The sequence below is a fragment of the Lactuca sativa genome, chromosome 6 (assembly GCF_002870075.4).
Source record: "Lactuca sativa cultivar Salinas chromosome 6, Lsat_Salinas_v11, whole genome shotgun sequence".
Lineage (NCBI taxonomy): Eukaryota > Viridiplantae > Streptophyta > Magnoliopsida > Asterales > Asteraceae > Lactuca > Lactuca sativa.
The window spans coordinates 188,981,947-189,005,352 of NC_056628.2; the positions used below are offsets into that span (position 1 = coordinate 188,981,947).

At 37.9% G+C, this 23,406-nt stretch overlaps 1 long non-coding RNA gene across 1 annotated transcript in view; it reads left to right on the forward strand.

The window, feature by feature from the left end:
- The window catches only part of LOC128126739 (uncharacterized), a 3,027-nt gene extending 1,224 nt beyond the window's left edge, over positions 1–1,803 (forward strand). Inside the window, exon 3 of the long non-coding RNA XR_008224894.1 lies at positions 1,407–1,803. This is a non-coding gene — a long non-coding RNA (uncharacterized LOC128126739). The remainder of the gene's footprint in view (positions 1–1,406) is intronic.
- Positions 1,804–23,406: the final 21,603 nt, after the last annotated feature.

A 23,406-nucleotide genomic window follows, 5' to 3' on the forward strand; every position in this document is an offset into this window, starting at 1 on the left:
TTTGATACAATACGAATAATTATATAAAAGTATAATTAATCTTACACTATGTAAATACTATAGAAATGTGATATTTACACTTACAATGGTTTTCATTACACTATACCTAAACTTGTTGAAACAATTATGTGAGACAGAGTCTTCATCGTACCTACCAGAGGACACACTAAAGTCCTGAATTATAACCAGAATCTCGGTAAGAGAGCGTGACACTTGTTTATAGATCTATACGGGACTGACAATCCCGAACCTAAGTTGCTAGCTACAGCTACACCGACAGGTCTGGGGTGACAAATATTTAACATTCCGACGCCTAAAGAACGTCATAGCAAACCAACTTCGGTTTTAGCATGGTTGTAATAACTCACATGGTGAATCAACAATACATTTGGTTTACGGGGTAATATGCGTTCAAATGGTTTTATATAAAATTAAAACTACATAATACTATTTTAAGTATAGAAATACTTATACATTTTTGTTCTTAGGGTTTTTATGACTACAACTCATTTTTAAGAAAATATTGGATTTTCTAGGAACATACACTATCATTTTACAAGGAAAAAGTTACAGATTCTTCACATGAAAAACTCTTATAAACTCACCAACTTAATTATTGACACTTTTCAAAACTACTTGTATTCTCAAAGAATCGTTACACAGATAGTCATAAGGCTTTTTAAGGATGGGACGTTACGGTGTCGTACTATTTATTTTTGTCATCATAATGGAACTGGTTTTGAAACATACAATACATGGTAACAATGTAACATTCTCAATTATATTTATGATGGTTGCGTTTGCTTTGATCACTATTGTACATTATGTTGTGATACTGTTCATGAAAGTCATCCACCCCTAGACGTTTCTGCCATCCTGGTTTTGGGGTGTGACATAATATATTGACATATGGTTTCATAGTAACTCAACGTCCTTGCTTTTCCAATCGCCGATGGAGCTAGCTGAGTTAGAAATGACGATATCAGTTGTGTGGGAATTCTCTAGCGGTTATCGTCGCTGAGTCAAGGGTTCATGTCCTCCAGAAGTAGATTACTGCCATTATAGGATAATATGCTTGAGTTGAAAATCTCCAATAGTTTTCCGTCATCTAGCTTTAACTATAGTTCAAAGTTAAATTGTATGTTTTTATTTAATCCAATCCAACTTCTTCTGCTATCGTGTTCATGTTATAAATCGTTTCCAATGATGTTGGTGGGAAATATTTTTACGATTATATTATTATCTAGATGTCAAAGGAAGTGGTTTTGTTGAATTGTAATATTCATATGAGGGAAAAAATTACACACCAAGTGTTTGATTATTTGTCAATACGAGTGATGACTTGGTAAATATCGTGTTAATCGACGGTATACTTCTACAGTACATGATTTGATGCCTTTATGTAGGTTAAATGATTCATAGCACAAGATGAACGACAAGCTTTAGTTTCAAGCGGCAAAAAGTGTAATTCAACTAGGCAGCCACATCAACGATGAATAATCAACCAAATCAGCATAAATGAGTATGTGGTAGGGGCACCCGAATCCAATAGGTAATGGTGACCAAATAACCAAGTCAATATGGAATTTGTACCCCTAGAAAGAAAGAAATTAATTTCATAGACCATTTAAACCAAAACTAGAAAGTTGATTGGACTATAGTGACATTAACTCCATAAATTATATCTATGCACCCATTGTATGTTTTTGGGTGGTGTATCTTTCTTATACTATTTAAAAGAATGTGTTTTTAATGTAGAGTAGTTATTAGGTTTTATTGTGAAAGAGTTACTTTTTGATGTGTTATTTTGCTGATGAAGTGTGGGTTTGATTTGATGTGTTTCCATTTTCTGTGTCTCATAATTATATATTACAATATTTTGCCTTTAAGAATAGGTGCTCTCATTGTTGGTGTGTAGGTTTTGTTGCAACTCTTTCCTCTTATTGTTGATGTTTTATGCTAAAGTTCATTAAAGGGTTTTGAAGTACCTTGGTTACTCTCAGATCAAAAGTTCATTGTTGTTCTGTATAGACGGACATAATACACATTAAGCACAAAATAGATCTAATTACTTGTTGGAGTTCTATCTTTTACCAGTTCGAAGTCTCTTTGCCTTTAATTAAGATAACGTTACTTGTTATTAACAACACTTTAGATATCCTTTACGTCCAAAGATTGTATTTAATATTTGTGCCCTTGATGCGTGGTTAATCAAGAAGCATCCTCGTGATAACTTACATTGTTAAGGTTCCTGTCGGATGCACACACACATATACATACATACATATATACATGCATACATACATACATACATTCATACATATATAGTTTGAATATGAAACAAAATTAAATGATTCATATGAAAATTACCTATTTACATGTTCATTTATGAGCATAAACACATAAATATATACGACTGACAAATATGTACCACGAAAAACCAACCAACATGTTACCAACCCAATAAAAAAAAATTGGTTACCAATATATTTGGTAGTCAACATATTTGGTTTGTAGTATCATATTAATTCAGTAAACTTGATACGATAATGCTATTAGATTATATATATATATATATATATATATATATATATATATATATATATATATATATATATATATATATATATATAATCGTATTTTTTTGTTGTCAAGTGTGTTTATTGTTTATAATTTTAGAAACATGTAATTAGCTATTAGGCATAGACAATAATTATTACCACATTAAATTAAAAAACCAAAAAATTACTTCAACGTTACTAAATAAAATTCTTTAGCAACTAAAATAGTTACTTTATTAATTTATATTACTAGACAAGAAAATTTTCTATGTTGTTGTTTTTTAACTATTACAATTTAAAATTAGAAATCAGTTTGTAATATATTATTATCAATTTTTACCAACCAAACATATTGGTAGCCAAACAAATTGGTGCCAAATATATTTGGTATGTTACTCGTAACAAAAATTTTATATCAACCATATGATATACAGTTTAAGTAAAAATAAATTAATACCGTATGATGTTCAACCTTATAAACATGATATGAATATTAGGTTTAGTTATGCATATAAATTATTTTCATATGGTATTTTTAGGTCTATGTAATTTGGTTACTATAATTTGGTTTGTGTGTGTTTGTAGCACTGGCCCAACATAAAGTATAAATTTATGATGCTCCGAAAAGGATGTTATGAGGCCCAAACACAATCTTTGTCCATTTTTTAAATGTTAAAAGGTGAAACCTTAAATGTTAAACATGTACTATTTCGAATTCGCTATATAGTCTTAGAGAGCGTTTGAAATTACTTTTGAAATGATTTTTGGGTTTTAAATTTTATAAAAATTCAAAAAGATGTTTGAAAGATACAAAAGTTTTTTTTCAAAATAAATTTTGTAAAGAAGAAAAATATGGGTTTTCAAAAGTGAGGAATGTGACTTTTTAGCCAACCCCTTTCAAATAGGATATATATATATATATATATATATATATATATATATATATATATATATATATATATATATATATATATATATATATATATAAAATAGGGTGTCTTTTTAACCAAACCCTTTCAAAAGTAAGGAAAGTGTGATTTTTTGTAACTTTTAGTCTTTTAAAGCTAAATTACATTCAAAAGTTAAGAAATGCAACCCAAACACTTTTTAAAAACAATTTTTGGTTTTTGCCTCCTAAAAAATTAAACTCAAAAAGAACTTTTAAGCCCAAAAAGTAATCCCGAACACCCTTTGGTATTGTTTTAAGGGTTAATCTTTAAAAATCTTATATTTTATGTATATTTCGGATTAAACCTTATTTTTATTTTTCTTCATTAAAAAGAGCTTATATTTTTCTTTATCTTTGACGGAAAAGCCCTCAAGTTTGTCTTTTTTTTTTTTTTTTCCGAAAAAAACTCTATACCTTCTAAATGTTTTCAAATAAATTATGAACTTCTTTAGTTTTTCTTATAAAAAGCCTCACATTTTACAAATTTTTTAGGGGTATTATGTAGAAAAGTTTCATTATTTTGATTTTTTTCACAAAAAATTGTCGATTATTTTACTTTTTTTTCCAAATAAGAGAAAAAATCATTATTTTTATTTTAACAAGAAATGATAGATTAATTGATTTTTCTAAAGTAATAAGGCTTTTCTGTTAAAAGAATATTTAAAACTTTATCAAAAGTTTTTTCTAAAATAATAAAACTTTTCTGCATAAATAGAAAAATGATTAAAAGGGTCAAATCAGAAAAATTAAAAAAATGCAAGGTTCCTTTTATGAAAAAAATAAAGTCGAAATTTAATTAAAAAAAAAAAACATAATTTTTTTGCGAGTTTAACCCTTCTTTTAAACTATACATTTGGCTCAACTAAGATTTTAACCTTTAATTTATCGGTTATGGGTCATTTTATCAACGCATCATGTGGTTAACTTATATGCCTTTTTATCTTTAATAATAAATAACTTCAACAAATAACAAAAATAGTTATTTGCCATAAATTTGTAATGATAGTGTATGGTTTTCATAACTTTTTTATTGAACGATAGGGTAAATAGTTAGAAAATAGTATAATGAAATTGTCAACGTCTGGATTACAACCCGAGACCTTCAATTTAAGAGACAAAGTCTCTATCAAGTGGGTTAGTTCCATGTTGGCGGTTTTCACAACATTTGATAATATAAATTACTATAATCTAAAATCAACAATTTCAACTTGTTACAACACCAAAAAATCAAAATCTTCTCATAAAATTGACAACTATGTGAAAGAAAAGGTCAAATGTAAGATTAGTGATAAATGAATATGATATATTTAAATGTTATGTGCTAATTATTTAATAATGCAATAATTTTTATTTTTTAATATGTAACGTGCCAAATTTTAAAATAATTTTTTCATTCTAAAATAGAATAAACACCCTACATTATTAAAGTTACATTCAATTCAAACTAATTGTTCATAAACCATTATTCAAAAATCAGAGTTATAAGGAAGACAATGCGAACTTTCGAATCATAAAACTTTTGATGTGTGTATATAGTCACTCCTTCAAAAACTGATAAATACCTGAAAAACATTTTATCCGCAACTGTAATCACAAATCTTTGTGAGTATCCCCAAAGTCTCACATAAAACACAACAAAATAAACAGCTATGGGTTACCAACAACCTTGGAGACTATCAGCAGTCCCAATGGGCTAGCAGCACGCCCTGCAGGTTAACATCACGCCATGGGGGCTAACAACACGCACTACATGTTATCAGCAACTCTAGGGACAATCAACAGTCCTAATGAGCTTATTATCTGAGTTTCTGATATCTGTGTTATATGGGATAATGATTTTCCAAAATATCGTATATGTATTTTACTGTACTAATAATGTATTCGGTAGGATGGGTATAAAAAGATAAGAGAAATGAGATGAGAGTTAAAGTAGAGGTAATGGTGAGAGGCCATAAACGAAAAGGGATAATGGTGAGAAACCATACTAGAGATAAATTAGTGGTGAGAAACCATGCCAGAGATAGGGCAAGACGACCATGCCCAACAGAGATCAGACATCAAACAGAGTATTGATGGCGACCATAGACTATTCTAGACAATCTTATAGAGCACTAGCAGACTTGTAATTTGTACGTGTTAATTAAAGCATACAAACCGAGAGTATGGATTGTGGATTCACTTGAGTACTCTATTTTTCCTTGGTTACCTTATAAATGTGTAACCCTTAGGGTAGAACCCTTGATATATATATATATATATATATATATATATATATATATATATATATATATATATATATATATATATATAGAGAGAGAGAGAGAGAGAGAGAGAGAGAGGGATATATATATATATATATATATATATATATATACACACACAAAGAGAGAGAGAGAGAGAGAGTAACGGAAATGGGTAATCGGGTTAACTATTTGGTGTGAATTATATAAAAAAGTAAATTATATTAATGTGGGTTGAAAACCCTATGTACTCACCAGATTTCTCAACCTGACCCACTCAGTTTATTATATCACATGTAATTATATATGACGACATAAGCATCTTCCAAGAGATTTAAAGGAGATATAAATTATTAGTATTGTAACATCCCTAGATCAGGTATACCTCATCAACCCTTGTTCTTTTGTTAATTGACAAGTTTGACCCTTTATTTCAGAATAGGTGGTAAATGAGTACGCGTGCGTACGCTCAGTGTACTCATGTGCATGTTTTTGACGCGGAAGCCACCTAGTACGCTGAGCGTATCAGAGGGTACGCTAGGTGTATTAGGCCAAGAGTGAAAACCCTAATTAAGGGTGTGTCCCTATTTAAAGGACATGATGGCCTTATTTCTGGCCACCATTCCCAGACCTCAACCCTCTCAAACCCTAGTTTCTACTCCCATGAGCTTGTATGTCCATTTGTGAGCTATTAAGTGTTCTTGTGGATTCTTTAAAGTTAAGAAGGAGCTTTGAAGAGGAAGCAGTGGGAGTCTAGTCTCTGGATCTGAGCTTATTTGTGGTTGGAGCTTCATTTAGAGGTATAAATCTCAAAGATTTCCCACCCTTTCGATCTGTGCATCATTTTAGTCCATTTTAGGGTTTTGGTCCCAAAGTTGGATGCTTTATGAGATATTGAGCTCTAGAGTTTATTATCATCTCCTTTGAGTGTTTTTAGTGGTGTAGAGTCATAAAAATCGAGACTTGGATGTTTTAACCAACCGATGCATGAGGTTTGAGAATTCTTGAGAATAGAGTGTGAGAGTTTTGGTGTTTGTGACTTTTTCGGCCATGCAAAGGCTTAAAGTCACAGACTTTATGGAGTATGAGCCTTTAAGGAGTCCAGATCTATGATTTGAGCTAAGGTCTTAACGGATTAAGACCAAATGAGTAGGAAGAGCAAAATTGGGGCGTACGCTGAGCGTAATCCCAGTACGCGCAACGTACGGTCGAGAATCCCCGATGCATGCATGGCATATGAGTACGCCCAACGTAGAGGGCTTGTACCTACAGCGTACGCGCTGCCCTTGACTTTTAGTTGATTATTAGGATTTGGTCAATTTGTGGACTATTAAGGACATGAAAGGGTAAAATAGTCTTTTATCCTTCTAGGAGTTTGTAGAAGGGTTTAGTCTAGCTTCTTTGAGAGCCTTTATTAATTAGAGATGATTATCGTATGTGTTAGGCGGAGGCAAGACCGGTGATTTGAGTTCGAGGTTATTCAATTTCTTACGAGGTGAGTCTTCTCACTATACTTACCTAAAGTGGTAGCCTTTGTGTGACCTGAGGGTCTTATGTGCTTATATTGATTATTGTGATATCTTGCATTATATCTTTGTGATTTATGCTGTGTATTATTCTGAGCTTACAGAGTTAGGACCGGAGGGTCCACCCGAGTTGTGGGACCGGAGGATTCCACTGAGATACATTGACCGGAGGGTCTTATTCGAGTATAGATGTGTGTAGTATTTTGGGGAACTCACTAAGCTTCTTGCTTACCGTGTTATGTGTTTCAGGTACTTCTCAGGATCACAGGAAGGCACCGACTTGATTGTACACACACGAGTTGGAGATATGTTTTGGAGGATCATGAATTATGTTTTAAACATTTAATGAACATGTGTTTTTGATAACTTGATATTTGGGGATTTTTATGGTTATGTTAATGAAATTCATGTGATTTTTAAATGAAAATTTTGTTTGCGAATTTACGGTGTTACAAGTTGGTATTAGAGCCTTGGTTTGAGGAATTTGGATATACCTTCGGGTGTGTGTGGAGTCAAAATGAGGAATTGAGGAAAATTTTCAAAGAAATGATTTTTCTAAAAACGAGTAAGAGTTTTAAGAGAAAAACAAGTTGGAGTAGTGTGTACAATCAGTCAGAGCCCGAACGGTGATTTCCCAAAATACCCTTACTTATTTGTGTTATGAGATATTTATGAGATGTTAGGGATGCATGCTAGAGGATAGGCAGGGTATTTCATATTTAGGGCTAGAGTTGCCTGATTTGTGATCCCTTAGCCTAGGAATTGCTGCTATATGTTGTTGCCTTGAGTATGTGTTGAGTAGGAGTATCTAACAGGAATCACTTAAAAAGAGTTCTGAGTCGAGGGTTAATCTAGGAGAGATATCTAGATAAGTATACGAGGAGTCTACTGAGAGATTAGGGTAATATCCATGAGAGACAGAGTACTTGTGAATTGGAATCCTAGGGAGGTGGACTTGGGGTGACTATAGGTTGGTGTGGAAGGTAGTATTGGGCCCATACTACTGAAAGAATCGGATCTGTATGAAGCCCAAGTAAGAACCCTTAGGGTACTAAGAAGCATGTAGGAGTGGGAAATCGAGTGTGAGTATGCTCGAGCGAGTCTCTGATGATTTTTGTGTTGTGTTTCAAACACATCATGGTGGGTACACGCGACAACCCCAAGAGTAGTGCTGCTGGTGACGAGGAGATCTGCAGGATCATCTTTGAGGAAATGGATGCAACCATTTAAGAGGCGATACCGGAGATGTTTGGGTATATTAAGACCACTCTGATCGAGACATTTGATGAGCGGTATGTTGCTGTTACTGAGGCCACTGATGTTGTAGCTACCACAACTGTTACCGCTACTAGACCACAGGGTGGTGACTCGTTGTTTTGTGAATTTAGCAACATGAGGCCACCAGAGTTTGATGGGACACAAGATCTGATCGTTGTATGAGATGGATCTCCGACATCGAGGGATGTTTCTACACGTGTTCATGCCTAGAGAATTTGAGAGTTCGATTCGCGCTGAACCAACTTTGCTTGGGAGTGAAGGACTGGTGGAAGTTTGTGACAGCCAACTTTACCCCTGCAGATCATGCTGCAGTGAAATAGGAGAGGTTTACGTAGTTGTTACGAGACGAGTATGTTCCCCAGGCGGAGAAGGAACTGTTAGCCTAGGAGTTTCTGTCTCTCAAGTAAAAGACAGAAACTGTGACTGAGATTTCAAGGATGTTCCATGAGAAGGCGTTGTTGTTCCCTGAGCATGTGTCTACCGAGCAGGAACATGGGAGCTGATATCTAAGCATACTGAGGAGGGATATACGGGAGTTCATGGCGAACTCGTCATACCGGACATTGGCTGAGCTTCATACCAATGTTAGGCGGAGGGAGATCGAGCTTGAGTTACATGCCAGGGAGGAGGGAGAGTCCCAGGTGAGGGACCAGAGACCAATGCAGTCACAGCTGGCGATGAAGCTGGATAAGCCCGCCAATACGAGAGCTGGGGGCCAGAAGGGCCGTACTTGTGGTAAGTGCGGCAAGAATCACGAGGGATCATGTTGGGCAGGGATTTGCTACAAATGTGGCAAAGAGGGGTACATGGAGAAGGATTACCCAAAGGGGTTTGCAGTTTGCTTTCACTGCAACCATACTGGCCATCGGAGGCCGAGTTCCCTTAGCTTGTTCAGGGATCAGCCCATGGGTTCCACTCCTGCCGCTTTGCGTGCTACTAATGGTCGGCCGAGGTTCCGAGGGCTCGTGGGAGAGCTTTTCAGCTGACAGCGGAGGAGGTTTGCACAACACCTGATGTCGTGGCTGGTATGTATTTCCTTATTTTTTTATTTTGAGATTTCTTGTGCTTATTCAGTGTTGTATTTAGGTACTTTTCTTATAATTTATGTACCTGCTTTGATTTTATTTGACTCGGGTGCGAGTCGATCCTTCGTGTCTTTAGCGTTTAGTCGTCACATCAGTATCTGACGTGAGGCGTTGAGTCGACCTTTGAGGGTTTCCATAGCCGATGAGCACGCGGTTTTTGCTACTGATGTATTCCGAGGATGTGTGTTAGATATTTTTGGTGTCGGATTTCCGATAGATCTGGTGCCGATAGCGACGGGGGATGTCTGTGTCATCGTGGGCATGGATTGGTTGAGCTGTTTTGAAGCTGTGATCGACTGCGAGTGTCAATTGGTAACTATACGAGACCCTAGTGGGTGAGTGCTTACAGTGTATGGCAAGGATACCAGATGTGGATCAGCTTTCTGTTCTACTGCCAGAGCGAGACAGAGTCTACAGCAGGGATGTATGGGCTTCTTAGTGTACGTGATGGATGCACGGGTTGTTACAGAGAGGCTGGGTTCTATCTCTAAGGTTCCGATAGTGTGCGAGTTCCAGGATGTTTTTCTCGAGGAGTTTCCTGGTGTGCCTCCCAAGAGGCAGGTGGAGTTACGGATTGATTTGGTTCCGGGTGCGGCGCCTATTGCCAAGGCACATTATCACCTTGCGCCACCAGAGATGCAAGAGTTATCCTCATAGCTCCAGGAGCTGCTGGGGAAGGGTTTCATCAGAACGAGTAGCTCGCCATGGGGAGCACCTATCCTTTTTGTTAAGGAGAATGATGGTTCACATCGGATGTGCATCGATTACCGAGAGTTGAACAAGCTGACAGTCAAGAACCGTTATCCGCTACCGAGGATTGTTGATTTTTTTGATCAATTGCAAGGAGCATCTTGGTTTCCAAGATTGATTTGAGGTTTGGAAATCATCAGATTAGAGTTTGCGAGGAGGATATCCAGAAGACGGCTTTCAGAACTCGTTATGGGCATTACGAGTTTGTGGCTGTTGGATTAATGTCTAAGTCCATAACTATATTTGGTAAGACTTGACCCGACCCGGCATGGTCCATTTGGGTTGCATACCATCATGCACTTGAATGAGAGAAATAAGACACTTATGGTTATTAATATATTATAAGTTCTAGTATATTAATGATAAGAATAATAAGATTATTTAATTAGTATTGATCAAGAATTAATCTAGGATTAATTAAGTGATCAAAAGAAGACTAATTAAATATATGGGTTGATTGTGTAAATCATCCATACTTGTATAGTGGGCTAATGCTCCATGGATAATCAAGTTGGGCTAAAACCCATAGGATGGTCCATGGATGCTCCATGGTGTATTTGTACCCATGGATCCAAGGAAATGGAAAGCCATGACAATTAAGAGTTTACCCTAATTGTGTAACTATATAAGCATCTTATTATTGAGGAAAAATCGGCCACTAGAGATAGTGAAGAAAGGGCTAGCCGATTTTGATGAGTGTAGAATTCTCTCAAGTCATTCCAAGTGTTTTGATGATTGTGATTCCATTTGAGGTGTCACACTTGGGGCACTAAGCACTCAAGCTTCATGAAGACTTACTACACCAAAAAGGTATGTATTCTATCCTACTATATCCATTGTTTTATATGCTAGATTAGGATAATACCTTGGAAGTTCTTATTTGCATGTATAATAGAGAAAACATAGATCCAAGGTATTTAGGGTTGCATGTACACTTAGGAAGTGTTAGAATGCTCAAAACCCAACAGTGGTATCAGAGCCTAGGCTTGTTTTCTTGTTATACCTGCAATAGAAGCTGAAAAAACGAATCTGGTGCTGTCTGGCCATCAGACTCGGCGAGTCCATCAGGAGACTCGACGAGTCCATGCCTAAAAAGTGATGAATTCGATCCAACTCGCCGAGTTTGTTCATGCACTCGACGAGTTGGACCCCCAGACAGCATATTTTCGAGTTTTTTGGCTAGAAATGGACTAGGAACATTACCCTAAGTTGGTTTTGAACTTATAAACTTGTTTTTGATGTGGTAATGTTCATGCTAATCCATTTTCAAAGATAATTGTCAATAGATTCATGTTTTGTATTAGTTTAAGGTTTAGACTAATTACATGAAAAAGTTTGATTTGAATTATCTTGTTCTTATGAGTTGCTTAGATTAATAGAAATGTTGAGTGAAATAGTTGTTTTCAATCCATTTTAATCTAAGAGTTGAGTATAAAATGTGTTTGTGTAACTTGTCCTCAAGTTACATGAAGAGTCACATTAAAGACTCATAAAACTCATAATAGTTGGCAATGGTTACAAAATGAAGAGTCTTGTGTCATTGAATAATTTTTTTTTTTTATGACTCCATAACTTGTCCTCAAGTTATGAAAGTTCAAGAGTCACTTCATTAAAGAAAAATATGTAACCATAATTAAATCCATAAGTTATAAAATAAAGGAAAAGTTAGTTCTTTTATTAGTTTAAAGTCTTCCATAACTTGTCCTCAAGTTATGGAACTTGAAGAGTTTTTGGATTAAAACTACTTTAAACACTTAAGTTATGGAAATTAATTAGTTTTGAATAGTTTCAAAACTTGCCCTCAAGTTTTGGAATTTGAAAAGTTTTCAAGTATGAATACTTTAATTCCATGTTAGCCCTTAGAATTTTAAAAGTTAAAATTCAACCCTTATACTTTATAATATTATAAGTTAATAATATATATATGTATAAGAGTAAAGTCAGTCTTACCGCTAGTACGCCTCATTCACGAAGCCGGTCTATAAGGTGGGTATAAGGTTGTTGCCTATAAAATGGCAACTTAATGGGTGTCCACTCTCACCCACCGCTTGCTTGACTGGTGGAGGGTCGTTAGCCGAACGGGTTTGACAGGACTAGAATTCTCCCTTCATTAAAAGTATTAATGATAATACTAAGTAACTAAACTCTTAATAATACCCAATCTTAGTTACTTAGGAAAAATGTGAATAAGGTGCTAATCCATGAAATTACACTTTACACTTTGTCTAAGTCGTTAGTGGAGCGTGTGTGGTTAACCGGCACACTAACTTGGACTTAACAAGGTAGGTAAAGGGTGACTTAATATTTATCATAGTATCGATGGAGCGTGTGTGGTTAACCGGCACATCGATTGAGGGGTAATTTATTAAGGGTACCAAGTGATTTGCATGGTTACTTCACACCTTGTTTTGTGATCCTCGGCATCCCAGTCACAAAACCTGAAGGGCACACTCGAGATTGAAACATGCCATTGAACAGTTCAATGAATCTCAAAGATCTAGGAGTTTCAAAACCAATTAAAACCTAATAATTCATTTCGTTTATCTTGGTGGAAATTGGTGAATCGTCATTCACCTACCTTCAAATATTTTATAGCTTGGATTACGGCATACCTCTTCTAAGTTATAAAATAGTTTGTTGGGTCCTAGCCTTAATATTTCATATTGGGTGTCATATTAAGGACTTTAAATCAACTATCTTGAATATCTCCCAAAAGATGTCTGGTTTAGACACTTATGATCTTCCCAAATCTCTTGAAACAAGGTTTCCTAATGAAGATGATGTCCCATGGATATCATACTTCTTCACCTCTTCAAATTATTCTCCCTAACCCACAAGTTCTTGAAAAGTTTAAGGTCACTCAGGCCCTATTGGCAAGGCAAGGTCTAGGTGTGAGCACATCTTGGAGATGTAGTCACATATTGACAAGCCGGGAGAGTTGAGTGTCAAAGTCTTGAGAAAGTTGGTGGTTCAACTACTTTCTAAGTCACATAGTGAGTTCTTTTGGAACACCTATGAAAAAGACTATGACAAGACCCTTAATGATCTTATCTATTTATTAAGATCAACTTCCTAAAACTTTATGGACATTGACAATGATGACATTGGATATCCAGTAAAGCATTCTCTACCCAATGGAAAGGGATCGGCTATAGTCAACTCGGTTGACCAAATGGTAAAGAGAAAAACTAAGTCTGTGATAGTCCTGTGTACCATTATCAAAGGGTCCATATGTTTGTATTGCCAAAGAAGGGGCATTGGTTACGAAGCTGCCAAATTTACCTAAGGATGTTAAAGTCAATAAGTTTGACTCTACTTCAGGTAAATTCCACTATCTAACTCTGTTAAGTTTCTATTCTGAGATTCTTGATACATGATGTGACTGGGTCACATGGTGATGTTTTAAGAATGAAAGAAAAGTGAAGAAACTTAAAGAAAGAATATGCTGAATCTGATGGCGTAGATGGATTTCTATCGCATAGTTTGAAAAATCGGATTCTTGAGCTACTTCTTAGGAGTTATGATATATTGCTTAGGAATAGATAACAACAAGCTTTCATGTGCTTATGGATTGTAAGGATAAGTTTTTTCCGCAAAGTTTTAAAATAAAAGAAAAAATTTTGATTTTATTTATTTTAAAAATATCCTTACAATGGCATTTGAGGAAAAATTGTTGCTTATATGATTCCATTAATAGCAAGAGTGGAAATTTGAAATTGATTCTTTCATTTGTGGTAATGTCTAGATTTACCAAATAAGGAAAGATTCTCATCACCCAAGTTTCAATTGGACCGGAACTTGGAATCATGCAAGTTGTATAGCATGATGAATGAGAACTTTCAAGTTTTGGAGAAATTAAGACTAATTACTTGTTCACATGGATGTGTGAGTCAAGTAAAGGACTAAAGGATCGAGTACATAGTCTTGTGCACTGATTTAGTCCACCACAAAAGTTTGATAAGACTATTCGTCATGATTTACTTAAGTTCAGTAAATATGATTATACTTACAAGCTTAAGTGTAACTCTAAGACATTGGAAAAAGGTTCCAATGTATGGCAGAGCGAATAAGAAGAATCAAAATGGCAGAAGGATAAAAGTTTCTCAAATCTGAAAAGATGGGAGAGTACTTTAGTATCAGTTTTGTGATCATCTTAATGATTAAGAAACCATAGCACAATTAGTTCTCTAAGGAAATCTTAGTGCATTCTTATGACTAAGAAGAGGATCTTGAATTGTTGAAATGGTTAAATCAAGAAGATGAGTCATACTTCGTTCCAATACAAGTCTTAGAGTCATACTCCAAGATTGTAATTTGAGTGACATGTCTTAAAGAAGGTTTAAAACACTTGTCAAATGCAAGAGTAAAAGTTTTCTACTCTTGTACATTTGAAATTGGTAAGTTGTGATGTTTTGGATAAAACAAAGACCAACTAAGGCCAATTGTGTGAAGTGTTTGTCTTGATTAGAATCCACACTATCTCTTGGATATTTGACAAGGGAGTCTTATAGGTCAAGAGGACAGTGGGAGTCTTAAAGGTCTTGAAAGTCTCAAGAACTAATCAAGAATAAAACCTGAAGTTCTTCACTAGCACACGACTTGAGGTTTATAACCTATCGTGTTGACATATTCTGTGCCCATTCCAGTTAAAGTTGACTTTGCATATGAGTTCTTAGAGTTCTCAATGTGTTGCATAACAACTTGGAAGCAATGGCAGGCCCTTGAGCTGCCAAGTGGCAAGAAGTTAAGATTGAGTTCAATCCATATGAGTTTGGATTTGTCATTATCCTTGTCTTGTGACTATGGTTTTGACAATTCACATGGATAAGAACACATACGCCATTAAATCTAAGTGTCATAAGGTTTCTCTCTGATTCATGAAAATGATGGTGAGGAAACACTTTCACTAAGTAGATTTTAGCTAGATAGCAATTGTGATATTTGCATTCTCAAAGTCGTTAGTGGAGCGCGTGTGGTTAACCGGCACACTAATCTGGACTTGTGAGAAGTGGCAAAAAGGTCTAACCATTATGATTACGGCATACCTCTTCATAATTGTTTAGACTCACAAGTGTGCTATCTAAGGGAAGGTATATGATTTTGATACAAATTTATCAAAACAATCTAGCATCAGAAATCTGAACTTTGGTAAGAAAGTCAATGAAGTATTGATTTCTAGAAGTCCAGCTGATTTCTGAGTACATGTCAAAGCTAGTGGGAGCATAAGTGTTATGCTGATAATCATCATGTTAGTGGGAGCATGATAATTATGATAAGTATTGCAAGTTAGCAATGTTAATTATAGAAAACAAAAGTTTCAATTGGGAAAGAGTTGTTTTGCTATAATTAAGGGAGAGGAAATTATACTTCATCTCAAATCTATAAGCTTAGATCATGAGGTTTTAATCATTTAGTCAAGGATATATATATGAATTTCATGTTGGAAAGGCTCAACATAAGGAAATTCTGTATATGGGTTCATTATTTGCGTTCTAAAATTCGATTATGATTACGGCATCCCTTTTCATAATCTGAATTATGAGAACTTGGCAAATTGAAATGGAAATATTATAGCAAAAGACTGGTTTAGTCTTTATGTAAGACATCATGAATCGTGTCCCATATGCTTCGGATATAGGATCGATTACATGTGCTATAATCATCCGTTCTAAAATTTTCCAAATGCCTGGGGCATTAAGAAGGGAAAAGGTTTAGAACTGGATATGACTAAAAGGATTAAACAATTGTCGAGGACAATCTAAGGTTTACCAAAGATTGGTTACTCAAGGACAATTGGAAGTATAGTGATAATTCTGGAAGGACCATATTGACATAATCTGTAAGGAGGCAACTCTTGTTCAGAAGTGATAGTCAAAATGGAATCTGGAAATGTTTCAAAGTTAGAATTTTCAATCTGTGTAAGATTAAGGAAACTTAATGCAAGAAGGATATTTCCAAGGAGTTGATCTCCTTTGGAATACTCTGTAATGATTGTTGCCAAGTCTTTATGACTTTGTGCATAATCATTACGAGAGGATCAATGCATATAAGTTTAGAATCTAACAGATTTCAGTAAATGGCATGAATTTGGAATTCTTGCATTTGCGGTAAGGATTTGGGAGTGTGAAAAGAGAATCATTGAAGTTATGTTCAATTGATCTAGTTCACAAAGTAAGGATCATAGACAAACATAGTATGCATACTTGGTGTGTGGCATGACTAGTGTTTAAGAAAACATAGTGTACATGCTTGGAGCATGGGACAACTATTGTTTTAAATTCAAGAATAAAGTTGATAGCTGAAACAGTATACAATGAATAATGTGTAATCATATGGTGATAAATAAAAGGTGTTTTATTTATGTTCAAAGTGTTGATACCATATTGGATTCAATTATCATTGTGTTTCATTTTGCATGTTTTGACTTCCCGAATAAACTAGGTTATTCTTCCGGAATGACTAAGTTATTCAAACCATCCACAGTCGGTCATATGTTGGAAGTAGATATGAATTAAGACTGTCATGATGGGTTGTAGAGGTCTAAGGTGTTGGACAAGGCTACAACAATCATGAGTGCTCATAAGTTCTGAGTATTGGATTCAACCCGCGCTCATTGGAATCACTTCATGGATTCTATCACGAGTGATCATGAGACGATAATATCTTATATTCTTCAAACCTAGAGATATGAGTTGTTACTATGAGTTGATAGTACATTGATTGCACGAAACCGCATTTGGTAACTCTGTGCTATAAAACGTGCCTTTGTGTATGATTCAACAAGTAGTAGAACAAGCCATATGAGTCGAAGTTTATCCGTTCCTTTTACCTTCGGGATAAAAGCGATATCTGTGGGCCCCTCGATGATTTGATGATGACAAATGGAAGTGCTCGGCCGGGCCAAGACTGATTTGATTTGTTCAATTAGTCAGTTGTCATAAATCGGAAATCGGGAAACAACAAATGGACAGAGAGAATGATTATAATCCATGTCTCAGTCCATATGATATCTAGAATGGAGGAATATATGATCCCTTATCTAATGGACAAGTCATTGACAAAGGTCAGAGTTCATCGACAAGGTCAGAGTTCGACAGAAGCTTTTGAGAGCTACGATTGCCGGTTGGTTCCTGAAGTCATACGCAATAATAGTTTTAGACTTATCCAAGTGGGAGACTGTTGGATTAATGTCTAAGTCCATAACTATATTTGGTAAGACTTGACCCGACCCGGCATGGTCCATTTGGGTTGCATACCATCATGCACTTGAATGAGAGAAATAAGACACTTATGGTTATTAATATATTATAAGTTCTAGTATATTAATGATAAGAATAATAAGATTATTTAATTAGTATTGATCAAGAATTAATCTAGGATTAATTAAGTGATCAAAAGAAGACTAATTAAATATATGGGTTGATTGTGTAAATCATCCATACTTGTATAGTGGGCTAATGCTCCATGGATAATCAAGTTGGGCTAAAACCCATAGGATGGTCCATGGATGCTCCATGGTGTATTTGTACCCATGGATCCAAGGAAATGGAAAGCCATGACAATTAAGAGTTTACCCTAATTGTGTAACTATATAAGCATCTTATTATTGAGGAAAAATCGGCCACTAGAGATAGTGAAGAAAGGGCTAGCCGATTTTGATGAGTGTAGAATTCTCTCAAGTCATTCCAAGTGTTTTGATGATTGTGATTCCATTTGAGGTGTCACACTTGGGGCACTAAGCACTCAAGCTTCATGAAGACTTACTACACCAAAAAGGTATGTATTCTATCCTACTATATCCATTGTTTTATATGCTAGATTAGGATAATACCTTGGAAGTTCTTATTTGCATGTATAATAGAGAAAACATAGATCCAAGGTATTTAGGGTTGCATGTACACTTAGGAAGTGTTAGAATGCTCAAAACCCAACAGTGGCGACACCTTTCGGGCTCACCAATGCACTAGCGGCATTCATGGATCTCATGAACGGGGTGTGCAGGCCCATGTTGGATAGATCGGTGATCATGTTCATCGAAAACATTCTGGTGTACTCGAAGTCCAGAGAGCAGCACGAGGAGCACCTGCGAGAGATTCTTGGAGTATCGAGGGCTGAGAAACCTTATGCCAAATTCTCCTAGTGTGATTTCTGGTTACGAGAGGTCCAGTTCCTGGGGCATTTCGTTAATCAGAATGGGATATTGGTCGACCCAGCCAAGATTGAGGCGGTTATGAGATGGGAGGTGCCGGCATCCACGTCTGAGATCAGGAGTTTTCTGGGTCTGGCCGGCTACTATTGGAGATTTATCAGAGATTTGTCCAAGATCATTGTTCCTCTCACAAGATTGACCCGAAAGGGTGTTACTTTTTCCTGGGGGCCTAAGCAACATGCCTCATTTAAGACTCTTCGCCAGAGATTGTGCGAAGCTCCAGTGTTAGCCCTCCCCAAGGGAGTGGAGGACTTTGTAGTTTACTGTGATGCATCTATATCAGGATTGGGTGCGGTATTGATGAAGAGAGGGCATGTGATAACTTATGCATCGAGGAAGTTGAAGCCTCATGAGACGAGGTAACCCACCCACGATTTGGAGCTGGGGGTGGTGGTGTTCGCCCTTAAGATCTGGCATCATTATCTGTATGGAGTCCGGTGTACTATATACACGGACCACAAGAGTCTGAAGTACCTTATGGATCAGCCCAACCTGAATATAAGACATAGAAGGTGGTTATATGTAGTGAAAGACTATGACTACAAGATCTTATATCACCCCGGCAAGGCTAATGTGGTAGCTGATGCCTTGAGCCGCAGAGCAGGGAGTGCTCTGATCCGAGACGTGTGTATTAGGATGACGGTGACGACTCCAGTCCTATACACCATCCGAGAGGCTCAGTTGGAGGTTGTGAGGCCTGAGAACCTAAAGAGGGAGCAAGTGATCGGACAAGTTTCTGAGTTTGAGACAGATAGTCGGGGGCTTATGACTTTCCGTGGGCGGATTTGGGTGCCCTATACAGGTGGAGCTCGACGTATACTGATGGAGGAGGTACATAAATCAAGATTCTCAATCCATCTAGGAGCCACCAAGATGTATTTGGATCTGAAGAGAGATTACCGGTGGCCCTATATGAAGAGGGATGTGGCATGGGTAGTTGAGAGGTGCTTGACCTGTCGCCGGGTTAAGGCAGAGCACCAGCATCCACACAACCCGCTATAGCCTCTAGAGATTCCCCAATGGAAGTAGGAATAGATTTCCATGGATTTTATCACCAAATTACCAAGAACCGCGCGAGGTGTCGACGCGATATGGGTGATTGTGGACTGGCTGACGAAGAGCGCTCACTTCCTTTATATCAGTGAGAGCTCTTCTGCAGAGACATTGGCACGACATGGGGTGCCGACTTCGATAGTGTCAGATTGGGATGTGTGTTTTACTTCCAGGTTCTGGAAGAGGTTTCATGAGGAGTTGGGTACCCAACTGCACTTCAGTACCGCATACCACCCATAGACCGACGGGTAGAGTGAGCGGACGATTCAGACATTGGAGGAAATGTAGCGTGCATGTGTTATGGACTTTGGAGGAATTTGGGACACCTACTTTCCCTTGGCTGAGGTTTCTTATAACAACATCCACCATTATAGTATTACCATGCCTCCCTTTGAGCTTTTATATGGGAGGAGGTCTCAGATTCCCATCTGTTGGGGAGAGGTAGGGAAGAGAGTGATGAGTGGCACAAAGATAGTGCTCAAGACGACTGAGCAGATTCAGCAGGTCAGACAGAGGTTACTGTAGTTCAGAGTCACCAGAAGAGTTAGGCAGACTGACGACGATCTGAGCTTGAGTTCCAGATAGGAGATTTTATCCTCCTGAAGGTATCCTTATGGAAAGGGGTGATCCGATTCAGGAAGCGGGGAAAGTCGGGACCCATATATATCGGACCTTTCAGGGTGATTGCCAGAGTTGGAAGGTAGCTTATCGGTTGGAGCTAACTACAAAGTTGAGCCAGATACATAACATCTTCCACGTGTCTCAACTAAGGAAGTGTGTAACAGACGAGACAACAGTGGTACCATTAGAGGGCATTCAAATTGATGCGAGTCTGAAATACATCGAGAGGCCGATAGCGATCATAGATAGGAAGGTGAAGGTCTTGAGGAATAAAGAGATTCCCTTGGTTCAGGTCCAGTGGCAACATCGGAAGGAGTCCGAGTGGACTTGGGAGCCAGAGTCCAAGATGCGTGAGTAATACCCAGAGTTATTTCTAGAAGATGACTTTGAGGGCGAAGTCTGATTCTAGTGGGAGAGAATTGTCACATCCCGAGATCAGGTATACCTCATCAACCCTTGTTCTTTTGGTAATTGACAAGTTTGGCTCTTTATTTGAGAAAAGGTAGTAAATGACTATGCGGGGCGTACGCATGTATACGCTCAGCGTACTCATGTGCGTGTTTTTGACGCGGAAGCCACCTAGTACGCTGAGCGTACCAGAGGGTATGTTGGTGTACTAGGCCCAAAGTGAAAACCCTAATTAAGGGTGTATCCCTATTTAAAGGACATGATGGCCTCATTTCTGGCCACCATTCCCAGACCTCAACCCTCTCAAACCCTAGTTTCTCATCCCATGAGCTTGTGTGTCCATTTGTGAGCTACTAAGTGTTCTTGTGGTTTCTTTGAAGTGAAGAGGGAGCTTTGAAGAGGAAGGAGTGGGAGTCCAGGCTTTGTATCTAAGCTTATCTGTGGTTGGAGCTTCATTTAGAGGTATAAAGCTCAAAGATTTCTCACCCTTTCGATTTGTGCATCATTTTAGTCTATTTAGGGTTTTGGTCCCAAAGCTTGATGCTTTATGATATATTGAGCTCCATAGTTTATTATCAGATCATTTGAGTGTTTTTAGTGGTGTAGAGTCATAAAAATCGAGACTTGGACGCTTGAACCAACCGATGCATGAGGTTTGAGCATTCTTGAGAATAGAGAGTGAGAGTTTTGGTGTTTGTAACTTTTTCAGCCATGCAAAGGCTTAAAGTCACAGACTTTATGGAGTATGAGCCTTTAGGGAGTCTAGATCTGTGATTTGAGCTAAGGTCTTAACGGATTAAGACCAAATGAGTAGGAAGAGCAAAACTGGGGCGTACGCTGAGCCTAATCCTAGTACGCGTATTGTAGGGTCGAGAATCCCCGATGCATGCATGGCGTGGGAGTACGCCCAACGTAGAGGGCTTGTACGCTCAACGTACATGTTGCCATTGACTTTTAGTTGACTTTTAGGGTTTGGTCAATTTGTGGACTATTAAGGCCATGGAAGGGTAAAACGGTCTGTTATCCTTCTATGAGTTTGTAGAAGGGTTTAGTCTAGCTTCTTTGAGAGCCTTTATTAATTAGAGATGATTATCGTATGTGTTAGGCGGAGGCAAGACCGGTGATTTGAGTTCGAGGTTATTCGATTTCTTATGAGGTGAGTCTTCTCACTATACTTACCTAGAGTGGTAACCTTTGTGTGATCGGAGGGTCTTATGTGCTTATATTGAGTATTGTGATATCCTGCATTATGTCTTTGTGATTTATGATGTGTATTATTCTGAGCTTACTGAGTTAGGACCGGAGGGTCCACCCGGGTTGTGGGACCGGAGGGTTCCACTGAGACACGTTGACCGAAGAGTCTTAGTCGAGTATATCCATGAGAGGATAATGAGATGTGTGTCGTATTTTGGGGAACTCACTAATCTTCGTGCTTACCTGAAACGACCCAAAAATACGACCCAAAAATTTCGTTTTTAATTCCATCAAAACTATAATCGGAGTATCATATAAATAAACCATGCGTGATATGTCCCAAAAGATAACAAAGTACTGTGCGGAAAATGTAACATGCTATATCCAAAACAACAACTAGATCAAATCCAAACTAAAGCTGAAACGGTGGTGTGTGCGATGCCGTCATCCAGAGCTCTTCCCTTTGCTTGCGGAAGTACCTGAAACCAAAACTGAAACTGTAAGCACGAAGCTTAGCGAGCTCCCCCAACTTACCACATACCATACAACAACATATAAACACATATTGGGCCTTGCCCACTGCATCGGGCCGGGGCCCGGAAACTGCATCGGACCGAAGTCCGGAACTGACTGGGACCTTGTCCCCTGCATCGGACCGAAGTCCGGAACTAACTGCATCGGACCGAAGTCCGGAACTGACTGCATCGGACCGAAGTCCGGAACTAACTGCATCGGACCGAAGTCCGGAACTGACTGCATCGGACCGAAGTCCGGAACTGACTGGGACCGTGTCCCCTGCATCGGACCGAGGTCCGGGACTGACTGCGCATAGCATAGCATATCATAACAATTTATACTGCATACTGCATCGGGCCGTGGCCCGGAACATAAACACATACACATAGCACATAAAACATGTCTGAACCACGAAGGCAACAAACATACTAACTACTACATCAGACCGAAGTCCGGAAACTACTATTAACTGGACGGGCCGGCATTGTGGCCTTAGACCCGTCCCTACGGGAAGGAAACTCACCTCGTAAGCTAGCGGATGAGAGTGCGGCTCGGAAAGCTAACGGCTGCTGCTCCTGAATCTCCTCGGCTACAAATCCATAAACACACTCAATCAATCACTAGCACTACACTCAGGGTAAAATGACTCTTTTACCCTTGGTCAACGTTGGCTTACTCAGGGCTGACTCGCCGAGTCGGGATATCCGACTCGCCGAGTCCTAGACTCTCCGCTTAACTCTTACATGCTGCTACTCGTCGAGTGTGGCATCGACTCGACGAGTACCCTCTGGATCCAAGAACTCAGTTGATCTTCATCCGACTCGCCGAGTCAGATGAACAGACTCGACGAGTTGTTCTTGATCCTCAAGAAGATTGCCTTGGACTCGCCGAGTTGTATGAACAAACTCGCCGAGTCCCTCTATCACTGAGTCTACTCTTAACTCGCTGAGTCCACTCCCTAACTCACCTCGCACACTCGACACTGAAGGAACTGAAGAACTCGGGACTCGCGACCG